The following is a 14,418-nucleotide window of genomic DNA, read 5'->3' on the forward strand; positions in this document are numbered from 1 at the left end:
AAAAACACTGCATTTGGCCTACAAATTGGGTCTGGGTTGTAGGGACGGTGTCTGCCGCTCCAAGGTGTTCTCCAGGATGCCTCTCCATAGCTTCTATCTTCAAGCTCTTGTTAAGTAGTTGTTGAAACAACACTGCATTTAGCCTACAAGTTGGGTCTGGGTTGTAGGGACGGTGTCTGCCGCTCCAAGGTGTTCTCCAGGTTGCCTCTCCCTAGCTTCTATCTTTGAAGCTCTCGTTAAGTAGTTGTTGAAACAACACTGCATTAGGGCTACAAGTTGGGTCTGGGTTCTACAAACGGTGTCTTACGCTCCAAGGTGTTCTCCAGGTTGCCTTTCCCTAGCTTCTATCTTCAGGCTCTCGTTAAATTGTTTTTAATATAACACTGCATTTGGCCTACTTGTTTTGTTGGCCCTACTAACGGTGTCTGCCGCTCCTTGATGTTCTCCTACACTGAACAAACTAGTGCTGCCTGTTTACCTCTGTTACCAATTTTGAACTGCATTTAGCCTACTTACTGATTTGGGCCTACTCAATGTGTCAGCCTCTCATTACAGTTGTACTCCACTGAACAAAGCAATGCCCCCTGGTTAGTCCTGTTACCAATTTTGAACTGCATTTAGCTCACTTTATTATTTGGCCCTATATCTGTGTTGCCTCCTCATCCTGCCCATTGCCCAGCCAGTGATAGATGAGTCTGCTGGTACATTGACCCAGAACGCTACATTCCCCGTGCACGCTACACAGCCAGAATGTGACCCTGCTGAAAGTCAGGTTCCCCTTCCCGCATACCATAACACCTTACACAGGGACAAAGAGGAAGGTGCAGATGAAAGTGCAGGTTGCTTTATCAGGTGGGGGGAGAATACTCATTGGCGACGTCACTGGCACAGGGCCCCTCATAGTATGCAAAAGTGTCGCTGCCGGTGGGAGGCGCCCCCGCCGGGCAAACACACCGCCGTACTTTGAGGGGCCCTGTGACAGTGCCAATTCCAACAAGTGGGCCCCCCTGCTTGCTCAGGATCACAGCACTTGCAAAGTTTAAATACTTTCCTCTCCCTGCTCCACTGCCGTGACTTGGTCCAGATTTCCTGGGCCCACTAAATACTTGAACCAGCCCTACCCCCCACAACTTTAGCCAAATGACCCCCAATTTCCAATGCCTTACTATTAGTGTTGAGCATTCCGATACCGCAAGTATCGGGTATCGGCCGATACTTGCGGTATCGGAATTCCGATACCGAGATCCGATATTTTTGTGATATCGGGTATCGGTATCGGAAGTGTAAAATAAAGAATTAAAATAAAAAATATTGTTATATTCACCTCTCCGGCGGCCCCTGGACATCAGCGGGAGGATCCGGCGTCCGGCACGGCTTCTTTCTTCAAAATGCGCGCCTTCAGGACCTGTGGAATGACGTCCCGGCTTCTGATTGGTCGCGTGCCGCCCATGTGACCGCCACGCGACCAATCAGAAGCCGCGACGTCATTCCTCAGCTAAAGTCCTAGAATGAGCGCCTTCTAGGACCTGAGGAATGACGTCGCGGCTTCTGATTGGTCGCGTGGCGGTCACATGGGCGGCACGCGACCAATCAGAAGCCGGGACGTCATTCCACAGGTCCTGAAGGCGCGCATTTTGAAGAAAGAAGCCGTGCCGGACGCCGGATCCTCCCGCTGATGTCCAGGGGCCGCCGGAGAGGTGAATATAACAATATTTTTTATTTTAATTCTTTATTTTACACTTTAATATGGATCCCAGGGCCTGAAGGAGAGTTTCCTCTCCTTCAGACCCTGGGATCCATGAGGATACATTCCGATACTTGATGTCCCATTGACTTGTATTGGTATCGGATATCGGTATCGGCGATATCCGATATTTTTCGGGTATCGGCCGATACTATCCGATACCGATACTTTCAAGTATCGGACGGTATCGCTCAACACTACTTACTATTATTATAAGGTAAATTAAGATTGACAAGCTTCAGTAATAAGAATGGATGTTTTTGCCATTAAAATGGGCACTGTAGGTGTTTTCCTGGCCTCCACTCACTGCCGACTATGCTCCCCCATTGACTTGCATTGGGTTTCGTGTTTCGGTTGATCCCCGACTTTTCGTGATAATCGGCCGATTCCACTCGACTCGACTTTTGAGATAGTCGGGTTTCGCGAAACCCGACTCAACCCTAAAAAACTAAAAGTCGCTCAACCCTAATCATAATTCCTTACCTGCACTTAGCAACATTCCCTCCCCTGCCAAAATTCTAAAAACAACAAATATGAATTTTTTTTCAAGCCTCCTTCACAAATGTACCATGACTTTCCAATTGTCTGAGTCATGAAAATTAATATTTACATTAGGGAGGAGTAATACCATAACAGAAGAAAGAAGACATGAGCCTGTACATCTGAAAATGGGATTCAAATATTTTAACACAGGTGAATTTGCATCAGGGAAACCACATCTCTTTAAAGACCACACTCCTGCTTTCTGACCACACCCAGCTGCCCTGCCTTCACCTAATACAGTAGATGTTTCCTGCAGTCCTATGTAGCACCACAAATTACTCACAGTGAGGCCAGCCTCACATTAGCGAGTTTTACAGACGAATGAGAGGTGCAGAAAATATGGATTGCATACGGTGCAATGATTCTCTATGGCCCAGCTCCTATCTGCCGTATTTTACTGATCCGTACTATACGGTCTTCTACAGCCATAGAAAATCGCAGCATGCTGCGTTTGTCACTGCATTGCGCAAAAAAATTGCCAATGAAAGTCTATGGGGGCAAGAAAATTACGGATTACACACGGACCAGCAGTGTGACTTGCGAGAAATACGCATCGGTGTTCTATAGAAAAGCCGGCAATTCAGTGCTGTGTACAGTAAAATCACACTGACAGGTTAGGATAGAATAGCTAAGATAAATGTCTACACATAGTATAGGGGTATATATATATATATATATGTCATTGAGACACATATATGTATATATATTAATATTTCATACAGCGCTAGATAGCTTAAAAGCTGGTAATTCAATTGCTGGCTTTTCCTATCTCCTTCTCAAACCCGACATGATATGAGACATGGTTTACATACAGTAAACCATCTCATATCCCTTTTTTTTTTTTTTGCATATTCCGCACTACTAATGTTAGTAGTGTGTATGTGCAAAATTTGGGTGCTCTAGCTATTAAATTAAAGGGTTAAATCGCGGAAAAAAATGGCGTGGGCTCCTGCGCAATTTTCTCCGCCGGAGTGGTAAAGCCAGTGACTGAGGGCCGATATATATAGCCTGGATAAGGTCAATGATTATTGGCCCCCCCCTGGCTAAAAACATCTGCCCCCAGCCACCCCAGAAAAGGCACATTTGGAAGATGCGACTACTCTGCCACTTGGCCACTCTCTTCCCATTCCCGTGTAGCGGTGGGATATGGGGTAATGAAGGGGTCATGTCACCTTGCTATTGTAAGGTGACATTAAGCCAGATTAATAATGGAAAGGCATCAATTCTGACACCTATCAATTATTAATCCAATAGTATGAAATGGTTAAAAAAACAAAAATGTCCTCATATGAACTCAAGCCTTGGAAAATATTCTGAAAAGTTCCCAGGCTCGAGTTCATATGAGGACATCCAGCAGAGGGCGCATCACCGCAACTCCATCCCAAAATCCTGCCTGAGGACCACTCAATATGAGGAGAGTGGTACCGTTGCCAAGATATCCCTAACAGGACCTCATCAATTCCCTCAGGAATGATGAGCAGAGATATTATCACCTGATGAGATGGCGACATGGATAGAGTTAATGGGATGGTCTGGTGTGTAATCTGTGAGGGCAGTGTTGACCCATTCACCAATCCTACGGTCACTGTTTGGGCGAGCATCACCAGAGGTATTGCGTGTTGATGGGTGAAGGCAGAAGACATAAAATTGCCCTCCGCTCCGGAATCCACGCAAAGCTCTGCCGAATGAGTGAATGGGCCAATGGTAATTGTCCCCTTAAAGGACAATTTGAAGGCAAACGTCGCAGTGTCTAGTGAACCTCCACCTACTACCACTTGAAGCTGACGTTTCCCCGACCAATGGGAACATCTGGTGGCAAGATGTCCTGATTGCTGGCAAACAAGACAGACCCTATGTGCACGAGTGGTACGGGACTAAGATCCTGCTCGTGACACCTCCATGGCCTCATGTGACTCGGGCGCCTGGACTGGAGATTTCAAAGGTTTGGCGAATGTAGGAGCCAGCCGAAACCTCTGCCTACACTGGGCTCTCTCTAACCTCCGCTCGTTAAAACAGAGGTCAATACGAGTAGATTCAGCTATTAGCTCCTCCAGTGTGGCTGGAATCTCCCTAGCGGCCAGAGCATCCTTAACATGGTCAGCTAGCCCCCTTCAAAATATAGGGATGAGGGCTTTATCCGACCACTCAAGCTCAGATGCTAAGGTGCGGAAGTGGATGGCAAAATGGCTGACCTAGGACGAGCCCTGAGTCAATGCCAACAGTTGGAGCGCCGTATCATGGGTGACTCGTAGTCCTAAAAAGACCTGTTTCAGAGTGCTCAGGAACAGCGGAGCACTCTGCACCACATGATTGCCACGCTCCCACAGCAGCGTAGTCCTCTCCAATGCCCTGTCAAACAGGAACGACATAATGAATCCCATCTTTGCCGGCTCTGTAGGGAAACGTGCAGCCAGGAGCTCGAGGTGTACAGAGCACTGGCTCACGAAACCCCTACATGATTTGCCATCACCAGAAAAATTTTCTGGCAGTGGGAGGCGAGATAGGGTCGGAACAGGGGTGGCAGTGGACAAAGTTGCTGCAGCCATGCTAGCAGCATGAACAGCTACTGCGGTAACATCCACAGCTGAGGTTGTGCGCTCTAGAGCCGCCAACCTACCCTCCAGCTGCTGGATGTACCGCAAAGATTGCTGTTTGTCCGCCATTGCTAGCCAGACCCTGGTGCTAGTATTATGTTACGGCTAGCGGAACACACTGAGTAAATATAGATGTTATTATTGGTGCGTTCGCAGCCCGGGGTCCACCGTGCAGGAGGAACCTGCTGCTAGCAAATGACGGCACTATATGGCAGTATAAGCGAACTCTGTTACATCACAGAGTCACACAGAAAGAAGAAGCTGTGCCCTGTTAACGTCACAGGGGAACACAGGTAGCTGCTAAGCTGATGGCAGTCAGTGGTCACGCACTCAGAGAAGCACATAAAACACTCCATTCTGGTGGAACCAGAATTCTAGAGCCTATGAGCCAGCCCTGAATACATTCATATAAAACTCCTCACCAGAGGTGCTGGTATTCTAGGGGCTTATTTCAGCCAAACCCTGCCCACATACAACCGTGACCACAATAGCAAAGCTCATAGACATGTTGATACTAGCGCAGGGCCATGCAAACTTTTTATAGCTGCAGCAACTTCAAGACCTTTCTAGAGGACCAAAGGGAGCTGCCACAGTACCTGAGCAACTTCAGAACCTTCCTACAGGACCAATGGGAGCTGCTGCAGTACCTGAGCATGTGACCCCTGACCTCCAATGAGAAGTCTTACCTTGGGCATGCTCAGAAGGGGAAAAGCAGGACTTAGTCCCAGAGATGTCTGCTCGCCGCTGACCAGTACTGGTTATAATGGCAGAACCTGGAAGAACAGCAGTAACCAAGTGCAGAGTATCTGCCTGAGCCAGATGCTGGGACCGATGTCTCCGCTGAGCAGGCTCCACTGCAGAGGGAGAAGGATGGGAGACTGCAGCGGAGATGGCTCGAGATTTCCCCTGTGCAGATGTGGGAACTCGACACCTAACAGTAATATTATTAACTTTATTTTCATGTTATGGGTTAATAGAATGTTCTATAAAACCCATACAAAATGTTGGATTTTTTTTTGTTCACTCAGATATTAATTAAAGTCTTACGTTTTGAAGGGAGTGTACTCATTTATACTGAGCACTGTATGTTATAACAGTATGAATAGTTCTGTAGTATGCTATTATGATTATGTACTTTGGGTCTTGTATTTCTTAACTGGAGTGCCAAAGAACTCTGTGCTGCTGACATGCCTAGTGATAACAACAAGCTGTGAAAAAAGTTTGGTTTCTTGCCTGTCAGTTGACAAGACGAGGCAACATCATCAGTTTAGGTCCAGGAACAACTTCATGCTAACAAGGGATTGTGGAATGTAATGTCTAAGGTCACGTTTACACATTTAGTATTTGGTCAGTATTTTACATCAGCCAAAGCCAGCAGTGGGTGATAAATACAGAAGTGGTGACATGTTTCTATTATACTTTTCCTCTGACTGTTCATCTCCTGGTTTTGGCTACAAATACTGATGTAAAATACTGGCCAAATACTGAACGTGTGAATGTGGCCTTAGGGTATGTTCACACGTTCCTGATTTCCATCCTTTTTTTTTCAGGACTGTTTTTTAAAAAACTGCAGCTCTTGGCAGAAAACGCAGGTCCTTTTTTAGGTCCTTTTTTGGTCCTTTTTTCATGTGTTTTTTGATGCGTTTTTTGATGTGTTTTTTGATGCAGTTTTCTAGCCAGAGTCTGTGTGTTTTCTGTTAGGAATTTTTTTAGGGTTAAAATGGCTGAAAATACCCTAACCCTACCCCTAACCCTAACCCTAACCCTACCCCTAACCCTACGCCTAACCCTACCCCTAACCCTAACCCTACCCCTACCCCTAACCCTAACCCTACCCCTAACCCTACCCCTAACCCTACCCCTAACCCTACCCCTATTCTAACCTTAGTGAAAAAAAAAAAATCTTTATTTTTTTTATTGTCCCTACCTATGGGGGTGACAAAGGGGGGGGGGTCATTTACTATTTTTTTTATTTTGATCACTGATCACTGATAGGTTATATCTCAGTGATCAAAATGCACTTTGTAACGAATCTGCCGGCCGGCAGATTCGGCGGGCGCACTGCGCATGCGCCCGCCATTTTGCAAGATGGCGGCGCCCAGGGAGAAGACGGCCGGACGGACACCGGGAGGCCGGGTAAGTATAAGGGGGGAGATTAGGGCACGGGGGGGCATCGGAGCACGGGGGGGGCATCGGAGCACGGGGGGGTGACATCGGAGCACGGGGGAGGGGCATCGGAGCATGGGGGGGTGGGATCGGGGCAGCCACACTCCACCCACGCACTTCCGCCCGCTTCCCCGCACTTCCTGCTGCAGCGGTTCTGCACCACGAACCGCAATAAAACCTGCAGATCTATTTTTGATCTGCGGGTTTTACTGCGGGTTTGACCTCACAATGGAGGTCTATGGGTGCAGAACCGCTGCTGTTTTACAAAAAGAAGTGACATGGTACTTCTTTTTTACCGCAGCTAATCAGTGCGGTTTTTTTTTTTCAATTCAGGACCGTGTGCACAGTGGGTCCTGTTTTCCATAGGGTACAGTGTACTGTACCCTGCATGGAAAACAGCCGCGGAACCGCAGCGGCAAAACCGCTGCGTTTCCACGGTAAAAAACGCACTGTGTGAACATGGCCTTAACCTTATCGCACCACTCTGATAGAAGAGTAGCTAGAAATAGCCGATTGGGTGCTATTAGACTCATTTTCCAGGATAGCTATAGCTGGAGAGTCCATATTGGCTTTTATAAGGTTTGGATTGTGACTTGGGATGAAGTGGTAAGAGATAAAATTTATAACCTTCTAAATTAATGTCTGTTAAACTTGTGTTCAGGAACATTCATGGTATAGTGTCACCTAGCTGGGACCCACACCCATATGAGATGTGTAACCATCAAGTTGTTGTGCCATAGTATAGGTATAATTGTTTTCTGTTTTAACCTACTGTAGTCGCCTTTAAAAAAAGATAACCTAATAAAGGTATTCCGTCAGCAGGTTTTTGCTATGTAATCTGATAGCAGCATGGTGTGTGAGCTGAGAGTCTGAATGCAGGCACCTACTAGGCTGTATGTAACTGTTTAAAAATTTTGTAATTTGTTAGCAAGAGATTATCACTATAAGACTATGTGTCTCTTGTCTGCCAGTCATTTGCCCTTGTGTAAGCATGCCCCTACCACTAATTAGCAGCTTTCTGTCAATTTCCATTATACACAGAAAGCTGCCAATCAGTGCTGTGGGTGGGGTTAAATAGGGCTAAGCATTCTGAGCACTGCTCGATCTGTGGTGGAGAAAACAGTGATTGTATCAAAATGACCAAAAACTGGCACATCACTGAAATTAGGGACTCAGCCCCTACACCCTGCTGCTCTCAGATTACATAGTTAATACCTGGTGATAGATTCCCTTTAACTGTCTATACAAAACAGTTAAGTTCAGCCAATTATGAGACTCAGTGGACATTCTCGAAACGTCAAGAATCAGAATTGTTATTTGCTCTTTTTTTTAATAAAATATAAAATAATGTAAAAATTATATTTAAACAATGGGTATTTTTTTATATACACACTATAATTCCAAAATAGATTTAAAATGTAGCATGTCCAAGTTAGATTTTTATATACAGTTTAACAGTTTTTTTTCCCCATTTGCAGGTTATAACTGCATTTGATGCCACTGTAGCTAGACACACAAAGCACCCATGGCGTTTAGAAAATGACGCTGCAGGAACGGTAGAGTAGTTCTAGTGGGCTAATGACAATTGAAAAAACAAATGAGCTTATTCTAGCATGCGGGGAGTCAAAGCGAGAGTGAATGTTAATCAGTGACAAAAAAGAAGGTTTGGGTTAGAATTGACTTTTTCATTCAGTGCAGATCTCTCGCCAGTTTCTTGATGATAATGTCTTAGGACTGATTAATGAAACCAGTAGGAACAGTTGTCATAGCAGCAGGAACAGGTGCTTATCCATAAATTAATCAATTTTGGGAAAGTTGTACATGGTTTTACTCTTTTTCCTGTACGAGAAGGATATGTTTCAAGTACCTTAAAGTCACCCTTTTATGACTATTTTTATTTTTTTTCCTTGCATGAAAGTGCTAAACTGGTGCCTAGAAATGTAATTAAGAATAAGTGTTCATTATAGATCTGATGAAGAGCGTGTTAACATTCTTAATGCTATACATATTATGTAACTTAAATGTCATTAAAAGAAAATCCCACCGTCAAAAAAAATCTAGGTTTAATTGGCCTATTAAACCACTCTATCACTGAAGTGTTATATGTGCCTGTGAAATATCACCATTAAAAAAATTAAAAGCCATAAGATACAGTACTTCCATTTGACTGACATTAAAAAAATTAAAAGCCATAAGATACAGTACTTCCATTTGACTGACATTAAAAAAATTAAAAGCCATAAGATACAGTACTTCCATTTGACTTTGATTTCATTTTTGTTTCCATATGAATCAATGAGTAAAAAAAATGGCATAATATGCATGGTATATGATGTAGGTATTACACTTATGTGCAATACTAGATTGTGGCCCGATTCTAACGCATCGAGTATTCTAGAATATGCATGTCCCCGTAGTATATGGACAATGATGATTCCAGAATTCGCGGCAGACTGTGCCCGTCGCTGATTGGTCGAGGCAACCTTTATGACATCATCGTCGCCATGGCAACCATTATGACATCTACGTCGATACTGTGCTCGTTGCTGATTGGTCGAAGCCTGGTGGCCTCGACCAATCAGAGACGCGGGATGTCTACGTCCTTTATGACATCATCGTCGCTGTGCCCATCGCTGATTGGTCGAGGCCTGGTGGCCTCGACCAATCAGAGACGCGGGATTTCTACGTCGATACTGTGCCCGTCGCTGATTGGTCGAGGCCTGGCGGCATCGACCAATCAGGGATGTGAGATTTCCAGGACAGACAGACAGACAGACGAAAAAACCCTTAGACAATTATATATATAGATAATAGCAGTCTAACAAAGAAACCAAGTCATGATATGGGTGTAATTGACTCATTTAATGAAAGGGGGTGTACTAATTAACAACAGTGCAGAGTTCAGTTAGTGAGGTTATTCATCCTGTGAAGAAATATGTCAATTATTTAAAGAAGGAGGGCCGTATATGTTGTACCTGCTGGTTGTAGCCCTTGCTGAGTGAGTAAAATGTGCCGTTCCAGACATTGTACTGAAGAAAGAACTTTGATAAAGAAGTTGATTGCAGAGGGGAAAACATATAAAGGCGTGCAGACATTAATTGACTGCTCACACGAAAAAAATTCCAATGGTTTAATTTGGCAAACAAAATCAGAAACACATGGTATAGATCATTGAATCACAAGAATGGCAAAGAAGAATCCAATGATCATCTCCAGGGAGATCAAAGAAGATCTTCAGTTACCTGTGAGGCCTGCAACCATGAGTAGACGCCTACATGAAGCCAAACTATTTCCAAGAAACCCTCATAAAATACTATTGCTGAAAAATAGATGTGGAGAAAAGGTTACAGTTTGCTAAAAAAAAACACATTGACGGACCTAAAGAGAAGATGTGCAACATTCTATGGACAGATGAGAGCAAGATTGTTCTTATCGGGTCTAATGGCCACAAACAGTTAGTGAGTTGACTCATAAGCATTAAATATAAGCCACAGTGCACAGTGAAGACTGTAAAATATGGAGGTGGAAGAAAAATGGTTTGGGAATGTTCCTCATACTATGGCGTTTGACCCATGTACTGCATGCCAGGCACCAAGGTTTAGTTTGAATATATCAAAATACTGGAAGAGGTCATGTCGCTTGAAATTGTGAAGAAGAAATGCCCTTGAAATGGATGTTTCAACAGGACAATGACCCCAAACAAACCAGCAAGCGAGCAACATGCTGGTTCCAGACCAACTAGATTGATGTTGCAAAATGGCCAGACCGATACCCAGACTTCAAACCGATTAAGAATTTTGTGGAGTGACACCAAAAATACTGTTTAGATACAAGACGTAAGAATGCAAAAGAATGCAAGGGAGCTGTGGATTAGGGAACTAAGGGTAGAATGGAAATTTTACTCTGTACAACATTAAGTGTTAAGGCAGTGGAGAAGGTGGACTATGCTGATATTTTGCTGTCAGATGCTACAATATCCTTCTGTGACTGAAAGGAATGTCATGACATACAGTATATTCCATTTTGCTCTCCATTTACTCCCAACTGATATACTTGCCAGGGGAAACGTAGGCTAATTTTGATCTGCATGTTGTACTTAAACTCATGTGATGGTTGCTGCCAGATGTTCAGGTGCTGCTGCTGCTAGCGGCTAACATATTTTTGCTATGATATGTTTTTTTTTCTCTTTCAGCGCCATGTTTGTTGCGAGTGTCACATTTTGGTTGAGCATACATTTTGGACACAAGTATAAAGTTTAAGCCAAATTTTGTACCCAGCCATACCTAACCAACCAGGAAAACAATGTAATCAATCACAAATGCAAAACACGGTTCACTTGATGGCTAAAAAGGCTAATGGACTAATATGTGTTTCAAATAAAATAGGCATGCACTGTAAAACTGTTAATCTTCTCTAATAATTTGTATTCGAATGCTTGGTTAAAGCAAATTAACCCCTTTCTGTCATTGGATGTACTATCCCGTCCATGTGACCTGGAACTTAATTCCCATGGATGGGATCGCATTGGACAGCCGCGCTCACGGGGGGATGTGATCGCATTGTTCCAAGGGTCTCCTCTCTGCAGGCCCCCAGATCCAAGATGGCTGTGGGGTCCTTCCGGGTCCTGCAGGGAGGTGGCTTGTCAGTGCTTGCTGAGAGCAGGCGCTGAGAAGCCTCCTAACACTGCCTGTCAGATCACTGATCTGACACAGTGCTCTGCAAAGTGTCAGATCAGCGATCTGACTTTATACAGTGATGTCCCACCCTGGGACAATCTGAAAAAGTATAAAAAAAAATAACATGTGTAAAAATATGTTTAAAAAAATCCTAAATAAAGAAAAAAAAAATATATTTTTCGAAAAAATACATTTCTTTAGGCAAATAAAAAAACAATAAAAGTACTCATATGTAGTATCGCCTCGTCCGTAACGACTCGACTTATAAAACTGTCCCACAAGTTAACCCCTTCTGTGAACACCGTAAACAAAAATCAAAAATGAGGCAAAAAACAATGCTTTATCATCATACGGCCGAACAAAAAGTGGAATAACACGCGATCAAAAAGACGGATGTAAAAAACATGGTACCGCTGAAAATGTCATCTTGTCCCACAAAAAATGAGTCACCAGACAGCATCATCACCCCAAAAAATAAAAAAGTTATAGCCCTCAGAATAAAGCGATGCAAAAATAATTACTTTTTATATAAAATAGTTTTATTGTATAAAAGCGCCAAAACATTAAAAAAATATATAAATGAGGTATCGCTGTAATCGTAATGACCCGAAGAATAAAACTGCCTTATCAATTTTACCACATGCGGAACGATATAAATGCCCCACCCAAAAGAAATTCATGAATTGCTGGTTTTTGCTCATTCTGCCTCCCAAAACTCGTCCCTCAAAAATCAAGACCACACATGACTCTGTGGGCCAAAATATGGAAAAATTATATCTCTCAAAATGTGGTGATGCAAAACTAGTTTTGCAATAAAAAGCGTCTTTTAGTGTGTGACAGCTGCCACACAAAAACCCGCCATAAAAGCCTGCTATAAATGGTAAATCAAACCCACCTTTATCACCCCCTTAGTTAGGGAAAAATAATAACATAAAAAAAGTTTTTATTTCCATTTTCCTATTAGGGTTAGGGATAGCATTAAGGCTAAAGTTAGGGTTGGGGCTAAAGTTAGGGTTAGAGTTAGGGCTAAAGTTAGGGTTAGGGTTGGGGATAAAGTTAGGGTTAGGGTTGAAGCTAAAGATAGGGTTAAGGTTGGGGCTAGAGATGGGGTTAAGGTTTGGATTACATTTACGGTTGGGATTAGGGTGTGTGTCAAGGTTAGGGGTGTGGATAGGGTTATGGTTAGGGTTAGGATTAGGGTTAGGGGTGTGTTGGGGTTAGAGGTGTGGTTAGGGTTGGGATTAAGGTTAGGGGCTTGTTTGGGTTAGGTGTGTGGTTAGGGTTATGGTTAGGGTTGGGATTTGGGTTAGAGATGTGTTCGGGTTAGAGTTTGAGTTAGAATTGGGGGTTTCCACTTTGGAGGCACATAAGGGGCTCTCCAAATGCAACATGGCGTTCAATCTCAATTCCAGCCAATTCTGTGTTAAAAAAAAGTAAAATGGTGCTCCTTCCCTTCCGAGCTCTGCCATGCGCACAAACAGTGGTTTACCCCCACATATGGGGTATCAGCGTACTCAGGACAAATTGAACAAAACCTCTTTCTGTCCAATTTCTCCTGTTACCCTTGGGAAAATACTAAACCGGGGAGTAAAAAATCATTTTTGAGGGAAAAAATGATTTTTTACTTTCACGGCTCTGCGTTATAAACTTTAGTGAAACACTTGTAGATTCAAAGTTCTCACAACACATCAAGATAAGTTCCTTGGGGGTCTAGTTTCCAATATGGGGTCACTTGTGGGGGTTTATACTGTTTAGGTACATTAGGGGCTCTGCAAACGCAATGTGACGCCTGCAGACCATTCCATCTAAGTCTGCATTCCAAACGGCGCTCCTTCCATTCCGAGCTCTTCTATGCGCCCAAATTATAGTTCCCCCCCACATATTGGGTATCAGCGTATTCAGGACAAATTGCACAACAACTTTTGTTGTCCAATTTCTTATGCTACCCTTGGCTACCGTGCGCCCGCACATCAATAGTTAACAACAGCCACCAGCCAATTGGAGGCTGGCAGCTGAAGTTGGCCGCAGGCGCAGCGCACACGTCGCCGGCGTCTGACATCATTGTCATTCACTGGCGAGTGCGCTCTGCTGGAGGGAGCTCGCTGCCTGAAGCGCTGGTCAGGTGAGGAGAACTCGGTTTTTGTTTGTTTTTTTGTTTTTTACTAACGGCAATCCGGGCGGGCCAGAATGCTGGACAGTGACACTGTCTGACTGGGGGCAATATGCTGGAGGACACACTGGGGCATATGATTGCTGGACATGCTGGGGCAATGCTGGAGACACTGGGGCAGATTGCTGGACATACTGGGGGCAATGCTGGAGGACACACTGGGGCAGATGATTGCTGGACACACTGGGGCAATGCTGGAGACACTGGGGCAGATTGCTGGACACACTGCGGCAGATTGCTGGACACACTGGGGCAGATTGCTGGACACACTGGGGCAATGCTGGACACACTGGGGCAGATTGCTGGACACACTGGGGGCAATGCTGGACAATTGGACATACTGAGGCAGATTGCTGGACACACTGGGGGCAATGCTGGACATACTGGGGCAGATTGCTGGACACACTGGTGGTAATATGTTGAACACACTGGAGCAGATTGCTGGACACACTGTCTGGGGGCAATGCTGGACACACTGGGGCAATATGCTGGACAGACTGGGGCAGAATCCTGGACACACTGGGG

This window comes from Ranitomeya imitator, chromosome 4 (assembly GCF_032444005.1).
Source record: "Ranitomeya imitator isolate aRanImi1 chromosome 4, aRanImi1.pri, whole genome shotgun sequence".
Taxonomy (NCBI): Eukaryota; Metazoa; Chordata; class Amphibia; order Anura; family Dendrobatidae; genus Ranitomeya; species Ranitomeya imitator.